The sequence below is a fragment of the Echinops telfairi genome, unplaced genomic scaffold (genome assembly GCF_000313985.2).
Source record: "Echinops telfairi isolate 266 unplaced genomic scaffold, ASM31398v2 ScPeMD7_5592;HRSCAF=6446, whole genome shotgun sequence".
Lineage (NCBI taxonomy): Eukaryota > Metazoa > Chordata > Mammalia > Afrosoricida > Tenrecidae > Echinops > Echinops telfairi.
This window is the reverse complement of record NW_022109491.1, coordinates 11,598,581-11,615,923: the sequence shown is the minus strand read 5'-3', so window position 1 is coordinate 11,615,923 and position 17,343 is coordinate 11,598,581. Positions and strand designations below refer to the sequence as shown.

The 17,343-nt window shown below is 44.2% G+C and overlaps 1 protein-coding gene across 1 annotated transcript in view; it reads left to right on the top strand.

The window, feature by feature from the left end:
- Window positions 1-17,343, top strand: part of STK4 (serine/threonine kinase 4) — an 89,483-nt gene that overhangs the window by 33,112 nt on the left and 39,028 nt on the right. The gene's annotated exons all lie outside the window — the stretch shown is intronic.

Below are 17,343 nucleotides of genomic sequence, written 5' to 3'. Positions count from 1 at the left end.
AAGCTTTACAAAGCCCTGATGAAAGGAATGTCAGGTGCTATGCATGGCTCTTTACAGTTTTATTTTCCTTTGAAATTGTGAGTTCGGTGGAAGTTTACAAATTGGTTTTCCATTCAATCATTTATGCTTTAAAAATTTTTTTTGGTGTCATGACATTAGTTGCAAGACTCTTTAAATTCTCGTTTCATTCGGTGCACTTAGGTTGTGCTTTTTCCCTGAACTTGACATTTAAAACACTCTAGATATTTTGTGCTTGGTTGTACCTAATTATGTGAATGCTATGTGCTAATGTACCTTTTCTGTCTTTGGATTTTTTTAAAGCAGCCAGTGTGAGTCACTAAGAAGGTTTGCATTATTGTAATGGACTGTTGGCCTTTAAGTCTCTTCCCAGCCTCTGAGTGCTACTTTTTCAAGGGCTTTAATTATGCACATGATTTTAATCACTGTGTAATAGAGTTAAGCTGACCCACAGGATGGACTTACACGCCTGATGGAAAAATCCATGCCTTTTGTAATTTAAGGATTTGTTCCGAATGGAATTTTCATATTTCAAGTGCTAATCAATCCCTCTGGATTGTGTGTTCTTTCCATTTCTGAATGGGGACAGCGTTAGCGTGGCCAAAGAGAAACACGTATGTTTCCTGTTGTTGTGATAGGAACAACTGAAACCCTCAGCTGAGTAATAGTAAATGAACTCAATTCACAAAGAGCCCAAGGGGTCACATTTGGTGCCACACGTTTGGCTGACTTGCTACCTGCTTTGAAATCTTTACCTTTATTGTTTAAGGGTTATTTAAATATCCTGTTTGTGATGGAAAACTAAAACATGTACACCATTACAGAGAATAACAGAAGGAAAGACCAGGTGGTGTTACCAGGGAGCCTGCCTCAGCTGAGAAGACTAATGATGAGAGTTACATCGGAGGGAGTAGGTTTGGGTTTTGTCGGTCAGAGTCCACCTGAAGGAGTCAGACTGGTGAGGAAGATTTAGGGTGGGGTGGCAGGGTATGGTGACTTGCAAAGACGCCTCAAAAATCACCGTAAGAATAATGATCGTGAGCCATAACCACGCTCCTTTGAAAACCACCATTTAGATAAAACACAGTTTGGAAGACTTCTTCTAATTTGTCTTTTAAAGTTTGTTTGTTTGGTTTTTGACAAAGGTTGTAGAAGCTTGCTTTTCCCCAGGAAGTGAGGGTGTGTTTCTGAGATGACTTGATGTGGGACAGTGTTAAGGATGACTCTGGTTTCGAGATGGGTTGCCAACTGATAGGTCAGCAGTTCAAGACCACCAGCTACTCCTCGGGAGAAAGAGGAGGCTTTCTTCTCCTGAAAGGAGTTAGTCTCAGAAACCACTGGGCAGTTCTGTCCTGTCCTGTGTGGTTGCTGTGAATCAGCCTTGGCTTGACAGCAGTGAGAGTGCGTGCGTGCGTGCGTGCGTGCGTGCGTGCGTGCTTCTTTGAGGCCAGCAGGGGGAGCTCTGGGATAACAGATAAGGCAGTGGTTCTCAACCTTCGTAATGCCTTGGCCCTTTCATACAGAAACTCATGTTGTGGCGACCTCCCAACCATAAAACTATTTTCGTTGCTACTTCATAACTGTCATTTTGCTACTGTTAAGAATCTGGCGACCCCTGTGAAAGTGTTGTTCGACACCCCCCCCCCCCAAGGGATCGTGACCCACAGGTTGAGAACCGCTGATATAAGGTAAAATTGTGTTTCCTTTTGAATAGACAAGTTCCCTTGTCTACGGCAGGCTTTATACTAGATCAAAGTTATTATTTTCAAGTTGTACTACCAGGGAAACAGTAGGGAATTGGCTTATTTCCTTTAGGTAGGAGTGCCTTCTACTTGGCAAACTTCAGGTATGACTGAAGTCAGCCAAGTCACCTCAGGTAGTTGACAGCCTCTCCTCCACAGCAGGTGCCCCTTTCTGCAGCCTGGTGCCATTAGTGACATTTTGAAACCATTGCTACCCAAAATGGCTGCCACCAAGTAATTGAATAAAAATTTCTGATATTACAAAGAACTTTGGCAGAATTGATTTTGAGAAACTTATTTTACATATAAAATGTTAATAATGGTATTTTATAGCCACATCTTTAGTTTTAACTTTATGTATTTCCATATTGAATACAGAAAAGGCCTTAAATTTTTTTTTAAAGCTTTGACTTTTTCTAAGGAGCCCTGGTGGTATACTGGGTCACTCATTGGGCTGCTAACGGCAAGGTTAGCAGTGTGAACCCATCAGCCGCACCATGGGAGAGAGATGAGGCTCTCTACTCCTGTAAGACTTACGGTCTTGAAACCCAAAGAGATGGTTCTCTTCTGTCCTTTAGGGTCTCTATGAATCAGTGTTGACTCGATGGGGTTTCCTGTCCTGTAAGAGTTAGACCCCAGACACAGGGGGCGCAGTTCTACCCTGTCTGTAGGGGTGCTATGAGTTGGGATCCCCTCAGTGGCAGTGAGCGTTTTGGATGGTGTAGAAGTCAAATGCTTCTGCCCACTACGAAGGCAGAGGAAGCCAAAGGAAGACCACCTACAACAATCGGTACCCGTCAGCTCCGGGTTTGGCATGTGATGTCGTGGTCTTCTTGTCTTCCTTGCATCCCCAAGAGATGCTTGGCTACCTGCCCCCTTTCTTCAGCTTCAGGATTACTAGGACAGTGGGAGGCAGAATTTGGACCTGAATTGAGAGATTGTTTCCCTGGACTCAAGCCTTTAAACTAGACTTCATGAACGAATTTTTCTTTAAAACTCACATTTCCTTCATAAAATTCTAATTGTTTTCCTAGTATACATTAAGCACTCTGAGCTAGAATTTTGAAGTCCAATGACATAGTCAAGTTAGGACAACTCAGAAGCACCTTTTAGGTAAGCTGCTGTGATTTGCCACTGTTGCCGTCACTGCCACTGTGATGGCATTATGCATTTGTGCTCCCCCAGGAAGTCCCAAGTCTCATGAAAGCGCTGATTGTCGCTGCATTTCTTTCTATCAAACCCAAAGACCAACTCTTGCTGAAATGATTTTATTTCAGCACTGCCTATCAAATACTCATTTTGGAGCTGTATTAGGGAGACATTCTTGACTGCCCGCCAATTTTTTTTCCCCACCTGCACTTGTTTGAAGGAGGATATTGTAGCACTGCCTCCCTGTGTTTATCTGTCTCATTCTCTTGGACTCAGATGATAGTATTTATAATTACAGGGGACTTCAGAACGTGCATGAAAAAAGGAACCGAGAGATAATAAAATATTTCAACCAACTTTTTGAAGCTCCCCTTGAGTAGCGCACAGCACCTGTGCAAGCGGTGTCTGACTGCATATGCGTCTGTGGTCCCATAAGGTTGTAGTAAGGTTCAGAGTGAAGCACAATGCAGACATAACTAGATGTAGCCAACACAACAGCTTCCGGCATGAAACGCCTAATCTTGTGTCTTTTGTATACAAAGAATATGCTGCCATGTGGAGACTGGTACAGTACATATGTAGCCTATCATCCATATGTCTAGATGGTACAGTAAGGAGCCCTGGTGGAGTAGTGGGTTGTGAACTGGGCTGTTAACCATAAGCAGTTTGAACCCACCAGCCACTCCATGGGAGAAAGCTGAGGCTCTCTCCTCCCATAAAGAGTTACAGTCTTGGAAACCCACAGGGCAGTTCTGCTCTGCCCTAGAGGGCCGCTGTGAGTCGGAATGGGCTTGATGGCAGTGAGTCTGAATTCGATGTGGTACAGTACATACCTAATCTGTAATACATATCTGACTATATGTCACACAGCCGTGATGTGCGTTACTGGTTTATGTATGTATTAGACTGTCCTTTTCCCATTATTTCAATTCAGTGTATGCTTAGACTTATAGGCCGCAGCATCCAGTCTCATGTATCATGTGCCTGCAACGTGTCTGGGGTGCCGTTTAGTCTTTAGAAAATATTACCAGGAAGTGTGTCTTGGCCACCAAACCCCGCGAGACCAGTCTAGTGGCAGATAGCAGAAGCAAGCGGCAAAGGAGAAGTACCCATTTGGAAGTGCAACAAAAGGTTATTAAACAACCCCAAAAAATCAACCTCACTGCCATTGAGTCAATTCTGACTCAGAGCAACCCTCTAGGACAGGGTGGGACTGCCTCTGAGAGTCTCCGGGACTGTCACTCTTTACTGGAGTTGACAGCCCTGGCCTGGAGTGGCTGGTGTTTCCAACCGCCGCTCTTACGGTTAGCAGCCCAACTCATAAGCACGATGCTACCAGGACTTCTCTTACTGAACAGCAGGAAGAGGAAAACCCATGGATGCCGTCGTTCTGAATGGAGGCGAAGTATATAACAGGGTGCTTGCACCATGTTCAGATCACTTAATGTCTTCCTGCACAGACTGTACGCTAGCCAGGCGTACCTGTACAGGAGTGAAGACGTAAAGTGCTACAGCTATTTAAACACTGCTTTTTCCACGTAGCCTTCCTGTCCTATTTCTGGTCCCTCCAGTGTTTTTTAAGCTACCCTCAGAAAGTCTGAAGTGTCCAGGTACGCAACCATTCAGAGCTGTTCCCATGCGAAGAGAACGCAGATAGCTCTAAGCAGCGTACGTACCAAAGCTGAAAGCGCAGCCCTTCAGTTTTATTGGGATCGCGTCTCTGGGCAAAGCCAGGAGAAGTCACAAGGAGTAGTGGAAAGAACACTGAGTTTTGGAATCCGTCTGTGGTCTCAAACTTGGCTCAGGTCTTCCAGACTGAGTCACCTTGGGCAAACTTTTTGTTTTTGTGACCCTCACTTTTCTAATCTGCGAAAGCGGAGCATAAAAGGTCTTCCTCTGCAGGCTTGTGAGGAAGATGCAAGGTGATACGTATACAGTAGGTAATGTACAAATGCTCAAAACTGGTGGCTATTGTCATCCATATGGGAGTGGCTTTGTCATCGGACCTAAACATTCCTTGAACCAGGAGTGCTTTTCCACATCTTCTCCTGCGGTTTCTGCATTTAGTTTTTGTTCAGAAGTAAAAACCAGGTGCTAATGGTGTTCCATAAGTTCCATCTCTGTGCCTGAGCTCGGGTATGAAAGCGGGCGCTGTCCTGGTTGCTGTGTGCCGCCGGGAAGAGAGGGAAGGGAGCATGTGTGCATATGTATGTGTGCTTAAATGCTTTGGCAACAAGACAGTAGACCCTTTGGGAATCTTTTAAGTAGCTCAGAATGCAAGATGGCAGGTTTTACAGCAGGCCAAGCTTCAGATTCCACAGGAGCCTGCCTTTGTAACGTTTCAAACCCTTATCTTTATTCTGTGGACTTTGTTACTTTTGGCAGATTGGTTCCCGTCCCTGAAAAATAATCACTGTGGCTCTGTGCATTTTATCACAGGCTCCCCCTGAGCGCGACAGACAATGGAAGCACAGACAGGCGTCTTGGCACTTACACGTTTCTCACAGTTGCACAAATAATTCAAGGTCATCCTGCCAGAGTAGAGACCAGGTCCTGATTGTGCAGTGTTTCTAATTGTGTCCAGATGTTGGAACCACTTTTATCTTTGGAAACCATTAACATTCTTGATTCTTTTGGGATGAGCCAAAAAGCACAGACTCTTGGTGCCTGAGAATTCCTTCAGGCCGTCCTGCCAGACCACATATGAGGGTACAAAAAGACCAGATCTCAGTGTGAGTTTTGGGTGAAAGGCTCACGGCCTCTCTCCTTCCCCCCAAAGATAGAGTGCTTCAGCCTTACTGGTAACAAGGAGAGTCAAGACTCACAGTGGGGGGATGATTTTCCAGAGAAGGAAAGGGAATCACAGCGATGAGGGAGAAAGGAAAGTGATTACCAGGAGATCTAGCTTGATCCTATTACCTCAGAGCGAGATAAATCCATCTCGTCCAGCTCACAGAATATATTTCTTTGGTGCTATCGGCAGTTCTCATCTACTCCTGGTCATCAAGAACATGGAGGTCCATTTTCATAAATGAATTTAATTAGATCTAGAAAGAAAATGTAGATGATTCCTATATTAGTCTGGTTTGACCAGAGAGACAAATTCATAGATACTCATATGTGTATAAGAAAAGCTTTATATAAAGAGTAATTGTATATTAAGAAAACAACATCCCAGCCCAGTCCAGATCAAGTCCATAAGTTCAATATTAGCCATATGTCCGATACCAGTTTATAAATTCCTCCTCAGACTCATGCAACACATGCAATGATGCTGAAGATCACAGGCCAGTGAGTGAAAAGCCTTGTGGATCCAATGGTGGTGTAAGCATCTCAGCATTGGCGTGGGTCTCCATGTGGCTCCTCCAGTCCCAGGGCTCTGGCTCCATCACTGTAGCTCCATGTGGCTTGTCAATAGGAATGTCTCGCCGGGAGACCAGAGAGTGAGGGCCTGGCCTACCATGAGCGATTTATCTCTGTAGCGCCTACAGATGAGGTCATCAAGCTGCAACCTGATTGACAGGCTAACCTCCACCCCTTCACTCTTAATAGGCTCAAGTTGACACCAGATTATGTAACTACCACAATTCCCTTAAAATGTAATAATTTGGAAGCAGCATTGGTTAAAAATGAATATTTAAAGCCAACCAGTTATTTTGATGGTCCTTGTAAGGCTCTAGGAGAAAAATGAGGCGTTTGACTCCCATAAACAGTTACGGTCTCAGAAACCTTCAGGGCCAGTGGTAGTCTGCTTGGTTGGGTCGCGATGAGTCAGAAGTGACTTGATGCAGGGAGTTTGAGGACTGAGGTGCACCTCACCCACTCCATGGTCTTTTCAGTCCCCTGTGAAGGTTAGACATTGAATAAGGGAGACTGAAGAAGCAGCTTTGAATGATGGTGCTGTTAAAGAAGACTGAACAGACCGTGGACTGCCAAAAGAACAAACCAGTCTGTCCTCGATGAAGTACAGCCAGAGTGCTCCTTAGAAGCAAGGATGGCAAGATTTTGTCACACATACTTTGGACATGTTGTCAGGAGAGACTGGCCCCCGGAGAAGGACATCATGCTTGGTAAAGTCGAGGGGCAGCGAAAAAGTGGAAAACTTTCTCCAAGATGGATTGACACAGTGGCTTCAACAGTGGGTTCAAACATCAGGAGAGTTGTGAAGACGACGCAAGACCAGGCATCGTTTCATTCTGCTGTCCATAGCATTGCTAGGAGTTGGAACTGTCTCGACAGCCCCTGACAGCAAGGAACAGAGCAGTTACTGTTCACTAGTCGCGGTGTCTCCGTGCTGAGTGTATAAAACCAAAATGACCAGACACTTAGATTGAAAGGAGAAGAGGCCAGTTGCCACCATGTAATGTTGACACCTGCTTCCTGTACTCTTAGCTGTTCTTGAGCTTTACCCTAGTGTTTCCGAGAGGGGCCCTGGATAGTCACCTGACTCAGTGAAGGAGCTGGGATCTCACCCTCTGGAGAGATCCAGTGCTGGGTAGGGTGGTAGGGAGAAACGTTAGGGATTTATCCGAGGAAGGCTTAGATATTCAGCAAGCCTGAGGAACCCTCCAGGTCTGTGTGAGGTCAGAAAGGTAGAAATGCCTGCGCAGCATCGAGTTTGGTGGCAGCCAAGAGTTCCTGAAGGAGAACGAAGGCAAAGTGTGGGTGATGTCTGGATCCTGGAGGGCCCTGGATGCCAAGGGGGTGGAGGGAGCGTTTGAACTTGCAAGGTGTGGAGCATTCCTAGCTGCACACCTTCTGCAGCCTTTTAGATGTGCTGCTCCTTTGTGACTCTCATCAGTAACTCTTTGAAGTCTGGATTTGCATCTCTTTTAATAGGAGTTGCTGCAAGTAGAGCCCTTTGGCCCAGGTATCAAGTGATTTCAAGTCGATGCAGTTAGTGATGCTGGTTAACTGGAAATGTTCAGTTTATTCTGGCTCCGGGGAATCTTAGAACTTGTGCGTCTAGCATATTCCTGGCATGCACTGTGTTAAGTGCATGTTAAAGCATACTGCTCCCAGGCAGAAGACAACAACTGAGAGCCTATCTGAGGTTTTTACTCCTTGCAAGTATTTACACCTGAGACAGAGAAGAGCATGCAGGCTCTGCCCAGTTCTCTCATCCACATGAATGGATTATTAAGGTAGAAAAGTTAGGACTACAGAGATCAAATGCCTAGTAGGTTGACCATTGAGGTTTACGTACTGACAGTCTGAAATGTGTGAAATGGAAGGGCCTGACATCTAAGGTCCAGTAAATTCCATCCCAAAGGAAGAGGCGGCTTCCGGCCCTGTCAAGCTCTTCCCCAGCTAGGACTGTCTGGGCACTGGGGGGAGCTCAGAAATGCACGTGTCCCTAGTTGTTGGTTTTTGAACGTTCACTTTACACCATCTTTTATGAAAGACCTACCTTAGTACTTGTGTGCTGCCAGAAAGCAATCTGAAGAGGATTTGCTTTTACAAAAAAACCCCAAGGAAACCCCACCAAAATCAGCCAAAAAGAGCATTGCAGCCAGCTGGTCCCCTAGATGCAGCAAGTGAGCATCTAGAGTGGCGTTGCCAGGTTAACCTGCCTGGGAACTACACTTGGCATCCAGCCTCCGTTGCCTTACTGTGTCTGTGATCATCCGCTCTGTAGCTTGACTTGTTTGGTGTGTCTGTTAGCAAAACGTGCCCTAAAGCATCCGGAAAGCACATAAAGGTGTTATAGTTAGCTTTGGGATTTAGCTAAGAGCTTTGAAGACAGGCGGGTGTCGAACATAGTATACTATTTACATCCAGCAAGAACTTTGAAAACTACTGACGTGACTTTGTTGGTGTTATTTTTTTTTTAACTATGTGTGTCATTTTAGGTTGTATGTGGTACTTGGTATGATTTGGTGGAAGGGTCCTCGAACACGCAAACACCTTTTTTCACGTGGAAGAATGGTAATTGCTTCTTCTCTTGACACCACTTGATTTCATGGGAACCCTCTACTTTTGGAGAGTGGAGAAAACAGCTTTAAAAATTGCATAATTGATATACAGCAAAACCTGTGTAAGGCGAAAGCCTGTCAGAGATGGAAAAGGCAAAACCTTTCCCACTAATACAGAGCAATAGACAAAGCGGTAAGGCTGTACCCTGATGAAGGAGCCAAGAAAGCTTGTGCGTCCCGGAAAAACAAAGCTCTCCGAGGTTTCCGTCTAACTCCCATACCATTACTACACACGCCTTTCAAGTGTACCAGGCAGTGGCTTTGAGTCTCTAGAGTTGTTCAGCCATCACCACAATCCAATTGTCAAAAGTTCGCTGTTTGCAATGGAATTACAAGTCACATATCTTAGCCCTCATCATGCACAGAACTTAATCCAGCGGTTTTTACAGTCCCCACAAGGTTATGCAGCCATCACCACTATTGAATTCCAGACATTCCCCAAACAGAACACACAACCCTGTTAGCAGTCACTTCCCACCCCGCCCTCTTCCCATCCCTGGTAGCCGCTGATTCACTTTCTGTCTGTGGCTTGGCCTGGTCTGGGAATGTTTTAATAATACATCACAGTCTAGGTGACCTTTTGTATCTGCCTTGCATTTAGCTGAATGTCTTCAAAGTTCATCCAGTTCTCACATCCGTCAATATGTCATTCCTTTTTATGGCTGAATAATATTCCGTGGTGTGCGTGTACCACATTTTATTTATGTAGAATCCTCATGCCAAGCAAGGACACACCTCCTCTCTGTTTCTTTAGATTTGCCTATTGGAGCATTCCATACCAGTAGGACCATGTAATTTGGGGGCTGGCTGCTTTCACCAAGGTTCATCCTTGCTGTAGCACCTGCTGCACTGCTGTTCTGTGTCTTATGTGTGAGGATCCATCACGCTTTCCGCATACACTCATCGGCTGCTGGGCATTGTGGGGTTTGAGCCTCCCAGCCTTCACCTGGCATTTTCAAAGAAACACAGCGGGCTTATGAATTCGAGGCTTTGTCTGTGGGGTTTGACAGATTGTCTGCCTCCCTGCCAGATGCTGTTTCAAAGGAAACGGAGCTAGTCTCGTTACAGGGGCTCAAGCCTTTCCTGCGTCAGGTAAAAGAATCAGAGCAGGCTGTGGTGTGTCCAGAGCCTTGCTTTCTGCTTAGCCTATTCTCCCAGTGGTTTGGGGTTTTCTTCTATTATCATTCAGGGCAGCGCCTTCATTGCCTGGGTTGCATCTTAAGAAATCCCCAAGCTCAAGTTGAAACAAAAAGTCCCTGGGCCAGCCAAAGCCTTGGGGACAACATTGCCTTTGATCAGCCCAGGGCTGAATCTCCAAAGTTTTTCAGGACTCACAGGCGGCAGCAGCCCCGCCAACCTGATCAGCTAGCCTGAGGGCTCTGAAAGAAGAGTTCAAAGATAAGATGCCTGGGAAAACTCCACCCCCCTCACTCTTTCTACAGTCAGCTTAATGGCCATTCCAACATGGTCAGAATCTTCCTTTGGATTTCAGAGAGTTTTGCAGGATGAAGTGCAGCTCACCAACCTTCATACCTAACCTCAAACCCAACCCAACTCAACTGCCATTGAGTCAGTGCTAAGGGACAGAGTGGAACTATCCCTGTGGGTTTTCAAGACTGTAACTCTTTACTAGCAAGTCTAGCCTTTCTCCCCTGGTGGAGCCTGGCCTTCCAGTTAGCAGTTGGCCATGGAACCACTGTGCCACCTGACTGATGGGGTTGAACCCTGTCTTAGCCAGTTACCAGCTGTGAGATCTTAGACATGTTTCCCACATATAAAATGTGAAAATAAAGGGAGCTGATATCAAAGAGTTCAAGAAGAAAGAAAATGTTTTGAAACTGATTGTAGTAGCAATTGTACAATTATGCTTAATTCATTTGAATTACGGAATATTATGACATCTGTAAGAGCTCCCAATAAAATGATTTTTAAAAAGTGAAGCATATTTGCCTCCATAGGTCCTTTGAGTACATTGGTAGGTGTCTAATGAAGGATCCCTGGTGACACAGTGGTTAAGCATTGGCGTGCCAACGGAAAGGTTGGTGGTTCGAGCACATCAGCCACTCTGTGGAGGAGAGATGTGGCAGTCTGCTTCTGTCAAGATTACAGTGTTGGAAACCCTATCGGGCAGTTCTATTCTGTCCTATAATAAATCAGGATCAGCTCGATGGCCGCGGGTTTAGGTGTATTAAGAAGTGAAACACCCCCCCCACACACACACATGATGGCCCCAAGGTTAGGAGGAGAACTTCATTTGGAAACATCTTATAGAGAGCGTGAAACTTCAGCAAATGTTAATTGAACTTAAACCTGAGTTCTGAAAGTCTAGAACTCTTATAGGTAGGTGTGTGTGTGTGTGTGTGACACACAGACATTGTATCAGTAATTTTTCCTGTGTGACAAGCTACCCCAAAATTTAATGATTTAAAACAAGCACAAAAGGCCAAACCAAACCCACTGCCATTGAGTTGATTCTAACTTATAACAAACCTATGGGACAGAGTAGAACTGCCCTATAGGGTTTGTAAGACCATAAATCTTGATGGAAGCAGACTGCCACACCAGAGCAGCCGGTGGATTCTAACTGCCGACCTTTTGCTTAACAGCCTAGTGCTTTAACCACGGCACCCCAAACCCCCAACCAAACTCACTGCCATAGAGTGAATTCTGATTCATCATGACCCTATTATAGGGCAGGGTACATCCGCCCCTGTGAGTTTCCAAGACTGTGTAACTCTACAGGAGTAGAAAGCCTCAACTTTCTCCTGAGGAGCTGGCTGGTTTAGAACTGCTGACCTCGTGGTTAGCAGCCCAACGTGTAACCACAACACCTTAAATTAACCTCCATGATTCTGTTGAATTCTGTAGGTTGCCCAGGCACTTCTGGCTAGCTGGACTGCCTGGCTCCCTCCCTCTGTGCCCAGCTGGTAGGATAGCAGGTGGCGCTTGCTGATGTATGAAGGCTTCAGCTGAGACAGCTGTTGACACGGGCTCTTCAAAAGGCCTCTCACCACCCTGCAGGCCCCGCGTGCACTTGTTAAGTCTCTGCTCCCCGTGTTACAGTCTCATTGGTCAGAGCCAGTCGCCTGGCGGAGTTCTGAGTCTCACGAGAGAGGACTACTCAAGCACATGAATGGCAGGAGGAAATCATTGTAGCCATTTTTGCAAGCATTTTACCGTTGCTGCTGATAATGGATAGTAATGCCGATCTGTTTACTCAGACTCAGCAGGGTTGCAGTTACATCACAGCATTATTAAGGAATACTGCCATAAGGAGCCCGGGTAGTGCTGTTGGATAAACACTGGACTGTTAACCTCAAGGTTAGTGGTTCAAACCCGCCAGCTGCTCTTGGAGAGACTGCTGAAGTTCCCTGTTCCTGTAAAGGTTCACAGTCTCAGAAGCCCTGTATAGAGTTTCTATGAGTCTGAATTGACTTGAGAGCAGGGGCTTTTTAAATCTGCATCTCAATGAACTCCAACAAAGAGTTAGTCCTGGTGGACTAGAGAAACAAATCCATAGAAACTCGTGTGTAAGAGAGCCTTTGATATAAAGGGTAATTGGTAAGTGTACATTAGGAAAGCATCCCAACCCAGTCCAGTCCAAGCTCGTAAGTCTGATTTTAGCCCATATGTCTGATACCAATCTATAAAGCCCTCTTCAGACTCACAAAACACATGCAATGATGCCAAATGCAGGACGATCACAGGCCAGTGAGTAGAAAGTCTTTGGATCAGTGGCATTGTAAGCATCTTAGCACTGGCAGGGGTCTCCATGTGGCTCCTCCAGTTCCCAGGGCTGCATCAGGTTAGGTCCATGTAGCTTCTCCTCAGGGATGTCTTGCAGGAAGTCAGCAGAGAGAGAAAGTGTCTCCCCCCTCCAAGGAGGAAAATCAGGATTTCCTAGAATTCTCAGGAGAAGGCCATGCCCACACAGAGGCCTCATTGGCTATGATCCGATTGACAGACTAGACTCCACCCCTTCACTCTTAATCCTCTCAAGTCCCAAATTGACACTGGATTATGTAACTACCACAAACAGCGATGCAATCTCACACATAAAGAAGCTGTGTGTGCAAGCAGTTAATTTCCAGATCACTAAAGACAGGCATTACTTGATTGCATATGAATCTGGGCTGTTGCTTGCCAATTGAGGTGGCTTCCCCACCTGTAAATTCATTCACTTCTTCAGCTTTCCTTACATAAAATATTGTCATAACCTGCACCTGAAGATTTTATTCCAGTTTGGGTAAAGAAAAATTTGGTCATCTTTTCCTTCTATTAAAAAAACAATCAGACAATCCTGCCACTAAAATACATGTATTTGTTGAGTTCTATTTTTCACTTTGCTGTGGTCTCTGGGATTATGCCCATACAAATCTACTTTGTGACATATTTGAGATCGGAGGCTATATCGATTGCCCCTCAAGGGATTAAGGACTTCTGAATGATTATCGGTAGCTGGGGCATGAATGTGTTTTCACAGCTGCTGTGACGTAATAGAATCGTGGGATTTTCAGCGCAGCAAGGGACATTCCTAGGAATCTGGTCCAGTGTTCTCTCCAAGATCAGCTGTGATTTCCCCAGGATCACCCAATCAGACCCAAGATGTAGATATCTGAAAAGCAAGACTAGAGATTTGTCTTGTGTGTTGTGTAATGCCTCCAACATCAGTTTTAGCTTTATTATTATTATTATTATTATTATTTTTATTGGTAAACTGTTACTCGCCACCTTTCAGCTAATCATTTCACTATAACTAGATTTATAACTTTACGTATGAGTGTGTGATTAGATTAAAATTTTTCTTGGTAACAGAACTCATGATAACTTTTGGAACTTTGAGTTTTAATAAAGGTCAGGTGTAATAAGATCCCAGTAGTGAGATCAGAAGAGGAAAGCAAAGACATTTTAGACAGCACTTCTCATTTCTTACCCTTGGTTATTGAAAGAGACAAAGAAGCGTTAATGTTTCAGCTCCCAAAATATTAGGAATGGCTGTCTTCCAAACAAGAGGAAGACTCAAAGATGGAGAAAGCAAATGTTCTCCCTTGCTCATCTTCACTGATAGAAAAGTTAGACCGATGTCCAAATGCCAGGTTGCACACGCGCTCTTAATTTTTGTGACATGAGGGGGAACTAGGTCACAGAAATGGTGCCTTTTGTGTTTCAGCCGTGGTGGAAAGCCTTGGATTTCTGCAGTTGCCCCACAGTCGTGCGACGGGAAGGGATGACTGGGGCACCGTCAGAGTCTAATAGTCGTGGTCACTGCTTCTCATTTTGCGTATGATGATCCCTTTTTTTAAACCCTATTCTTTTGTTTGTAAAAATTCCACAGGAGAAAAGAAATGATCTAACATTTTCTAGGAGTTGCTCCTTTTATTGATCAACTCCTTTCGGTCATTTCTCTCCCTATAGCTACAGGAGGATGGACAAACAGATATGCAAGCCCAGAAGTAATGAGAGAATGATGCATGATACTGTAACTTACTCTTAAACACTTAGTGGTTTTGTGGTGTTTCCTAAGATAGGAAATATTCTTTTTGTTTGTGTTTCCTAAAAACAAAACAAAACAAAACAAATTCCCTGCCTTGGAGTTAGTGACCCCCTGTGGGTTTCTGAGATTCACTGGACGTCACTGGACGTCACAGTCTGTCTCCCTCAGAACTGCTGGTGATTTCGAACTGCCGAGCCTACGAATCCCACCCCAGTGTGTAACCAGGACACCACTACACCTAAAGGAAGGGAATGGTCTCTTTTGCACCTACAAGACAATTGTCATATGGTGATTTCTCTAACAAAGTCCCTATTTGCTTTTCTCCCAGGCTTCCCTTCGTTTGGAGCGCACACGTCCACTTTTATTCAGAGCTTTCATTTTGAAGCTCAAGGTGGCTTTTGAAGGTGTCCCCATAAGTTCTCGAATACTTGCTTACTTTGGGGGACAAAAGACGTTCCAGGACCACCTTGTACTTTTCCTGCCCTAGGCCAGAAAGCTGCCCCCCGCCCTTTTTTTTAAAGAAACCCGAGTCTCTTTTCGTGGGTAATGGCATTTGGAAACCTGGGTGCTCCGGGTGCTAAGCGTGCTTCCTGCTAATGGAGTATCCTGACTTCAAGACCTCTCAGTGGAGAAAGCTTGGAGATACATGAGGGGGCTTTTAAAAATTTGTGGATGAATTTCATCATCGTTTCATTCTTTTTTCCACAAAATGCCCTATTTATACAACTAGGATGCCCCATTGTACACTTTGATATTTAGATCTATCAGGTCCCCTTTATAGGTGTAGCGTTTTGCATCCTTTTCCCACATGTGGGTGCGTTTTGGGGTTTTGGGTATGAAACTTAAGGGATAATAGCTCCGAGGAGTGACCCCAGCAGGTTTCGTGCACTCAAGGGCTGATTGGGTGTCTGCGCAGTGCTCTCTTCTCAAGTCTTCAATTCACCTTGTGACCTTTTTTTTTTTTTTTTTTAGATTTTTGTTTTTATTGGGAACTTATTGCTGTCATATATAAATACAGTACTCCTTAAGCTTTTATTTTTTTAAATGTTGTGGTATTTGTTACCATTATTTTCTAAATTACCAATTTTCAGATTGTCATTTAATTTCTTATCTTGCCTGTAGTACATATATATGCCTATTATTTAAATCTCTCTATATATGATGTTTTTACCACACATAGATTTTCTTTTTATTGAGTTCATTGCATTTGGATTTTTGTCCAAGCTAGAAGGGTTTTTTTAACACCCAGGTTTTAAATGAATTCACACATGTTTTCTTCTAGGCTTTATTACGGGTTTTCCTTTACAGTTAGAGCTCTTACCCATTTGGAGTTTTTATGGTTTAAGGTTTGAGGGATGGATCCACTTTCATCTTTTTCCAAACGAGCAGGTCGCCATTGGATGCTCTGTTTTGTATCTGGACTTTCCATTCTGGTCACCTGATTGCTCTTTGTAATCCTGATATTTTGTGTGAAAGTGCACAGCCCGAGAGGGCTTCGAAAGTGTGTGGAAAAATTCCATTATCTTTTAATACCATTTTCCAAGCACTTTTGGAAACCCCCTCATATAATGTATGTGTCAGTAATCAGTAGCTCTGTCAGAATTGCTTGGCCCTGTTCAGGGACTCCTCAGATACCCATTCTGGTAGAAATACAGTATGAACCAATAGCTTTAACTTAAAAATTAAACAATAAGTATGAAAAGCACTTAATCATCATCCTGAGAGCAAACAAAACAAGACTCTCATTTACCACATGCTCACTGCCGGGTCTTAACAGTGCTGTGTGTACCCCAAGTCAGTGGGGCGGGCACCGGCTGCTGTGGGACCTGGCAGTGATGGCAGTGAGCAAGATACCAGACGTCTCAGGGCAGTCGCTGCGCTGCCTGGAAATTAGGCAAGTGTCAGGAGATAAGATTTCTTGGCAGTAGGGTACCAGAAGAGAAGCACTACTTATTCTTTATTTTCTAGACACCCCACCTTTGGTCGTTCTCCCCCTCCCCCGCCCCAATCAACTTTTGAGGACTCTGGACTTCCTGTGGTTACTGGGGGAAAGGTCAGTATAAGCCCACAGGCTCACAGAGAGAACTAGAAAAGCGTTTGTGCTTTCCGATATAGTCCAATGGGTTGAGCACAGGCACAAAGGCATTAGAGCAGGTGAGGTAGGATCGTTGAGCTAGGATTGAAAGCCAATTCTGGTAAGACTCTTGTTATTTTTTCTGTCGTTCTTATTATTTTTGGCTGGTGGCTCTGCCCTGGTGGTTTGTTCAGGACCAACCTAAGGCCTCTACTTCCAGTCTTCCCAGATTGCACCACTTTGTTCCAGGTTTGGGGCATGTGACTTTGTATCACCAGTTCTATTAATTTAACACACAGTATGCTCTTGAAAAAAGAAAAATCACAAAAAAGAAGTAAACAGAAAGCCAGAACTATCAGGGCAGGTACTGCTAATATTTTGTTATGTTTTCTTTCCGTATTTTACTTTTTGCCTCTCATGCTTATAGTCTTATAAAGTTGAGGTCACATATATTAACATCTTGTTTTTCCCCATACTTTCTGTAAATTACTTGTAAATAACATTTACAAATGTATTTGTCTTTCATAACATTTTTATAGTTGCATAATATTTTATAGAGTGACTGACTGGATTAAGATTTACTTGTATTTTCTTTTTCATGCATACTTCTTTTATGGATCCAGGTGGATCATGAGGTTATCAAGGGAAATCATTGTCTTATCCTGTGCTACTATATCATCGTCCCTCCCTACTCCTGTGCCTGTGGCGAATACTGGACGTTACCAATACATCTTTGTTTTCATTTTGAATATTCCAAGGAACTATCAGAGGCTCTGAGAATATTGCTTGGAACTTATTCAGAATAATTGCATCATCTTTTATCTAGAAAAAAGGGAGACCTTTGCAGGGATTTTAGGGGAACTCTTAAATTCTGGGAGAAATATTTTGAAT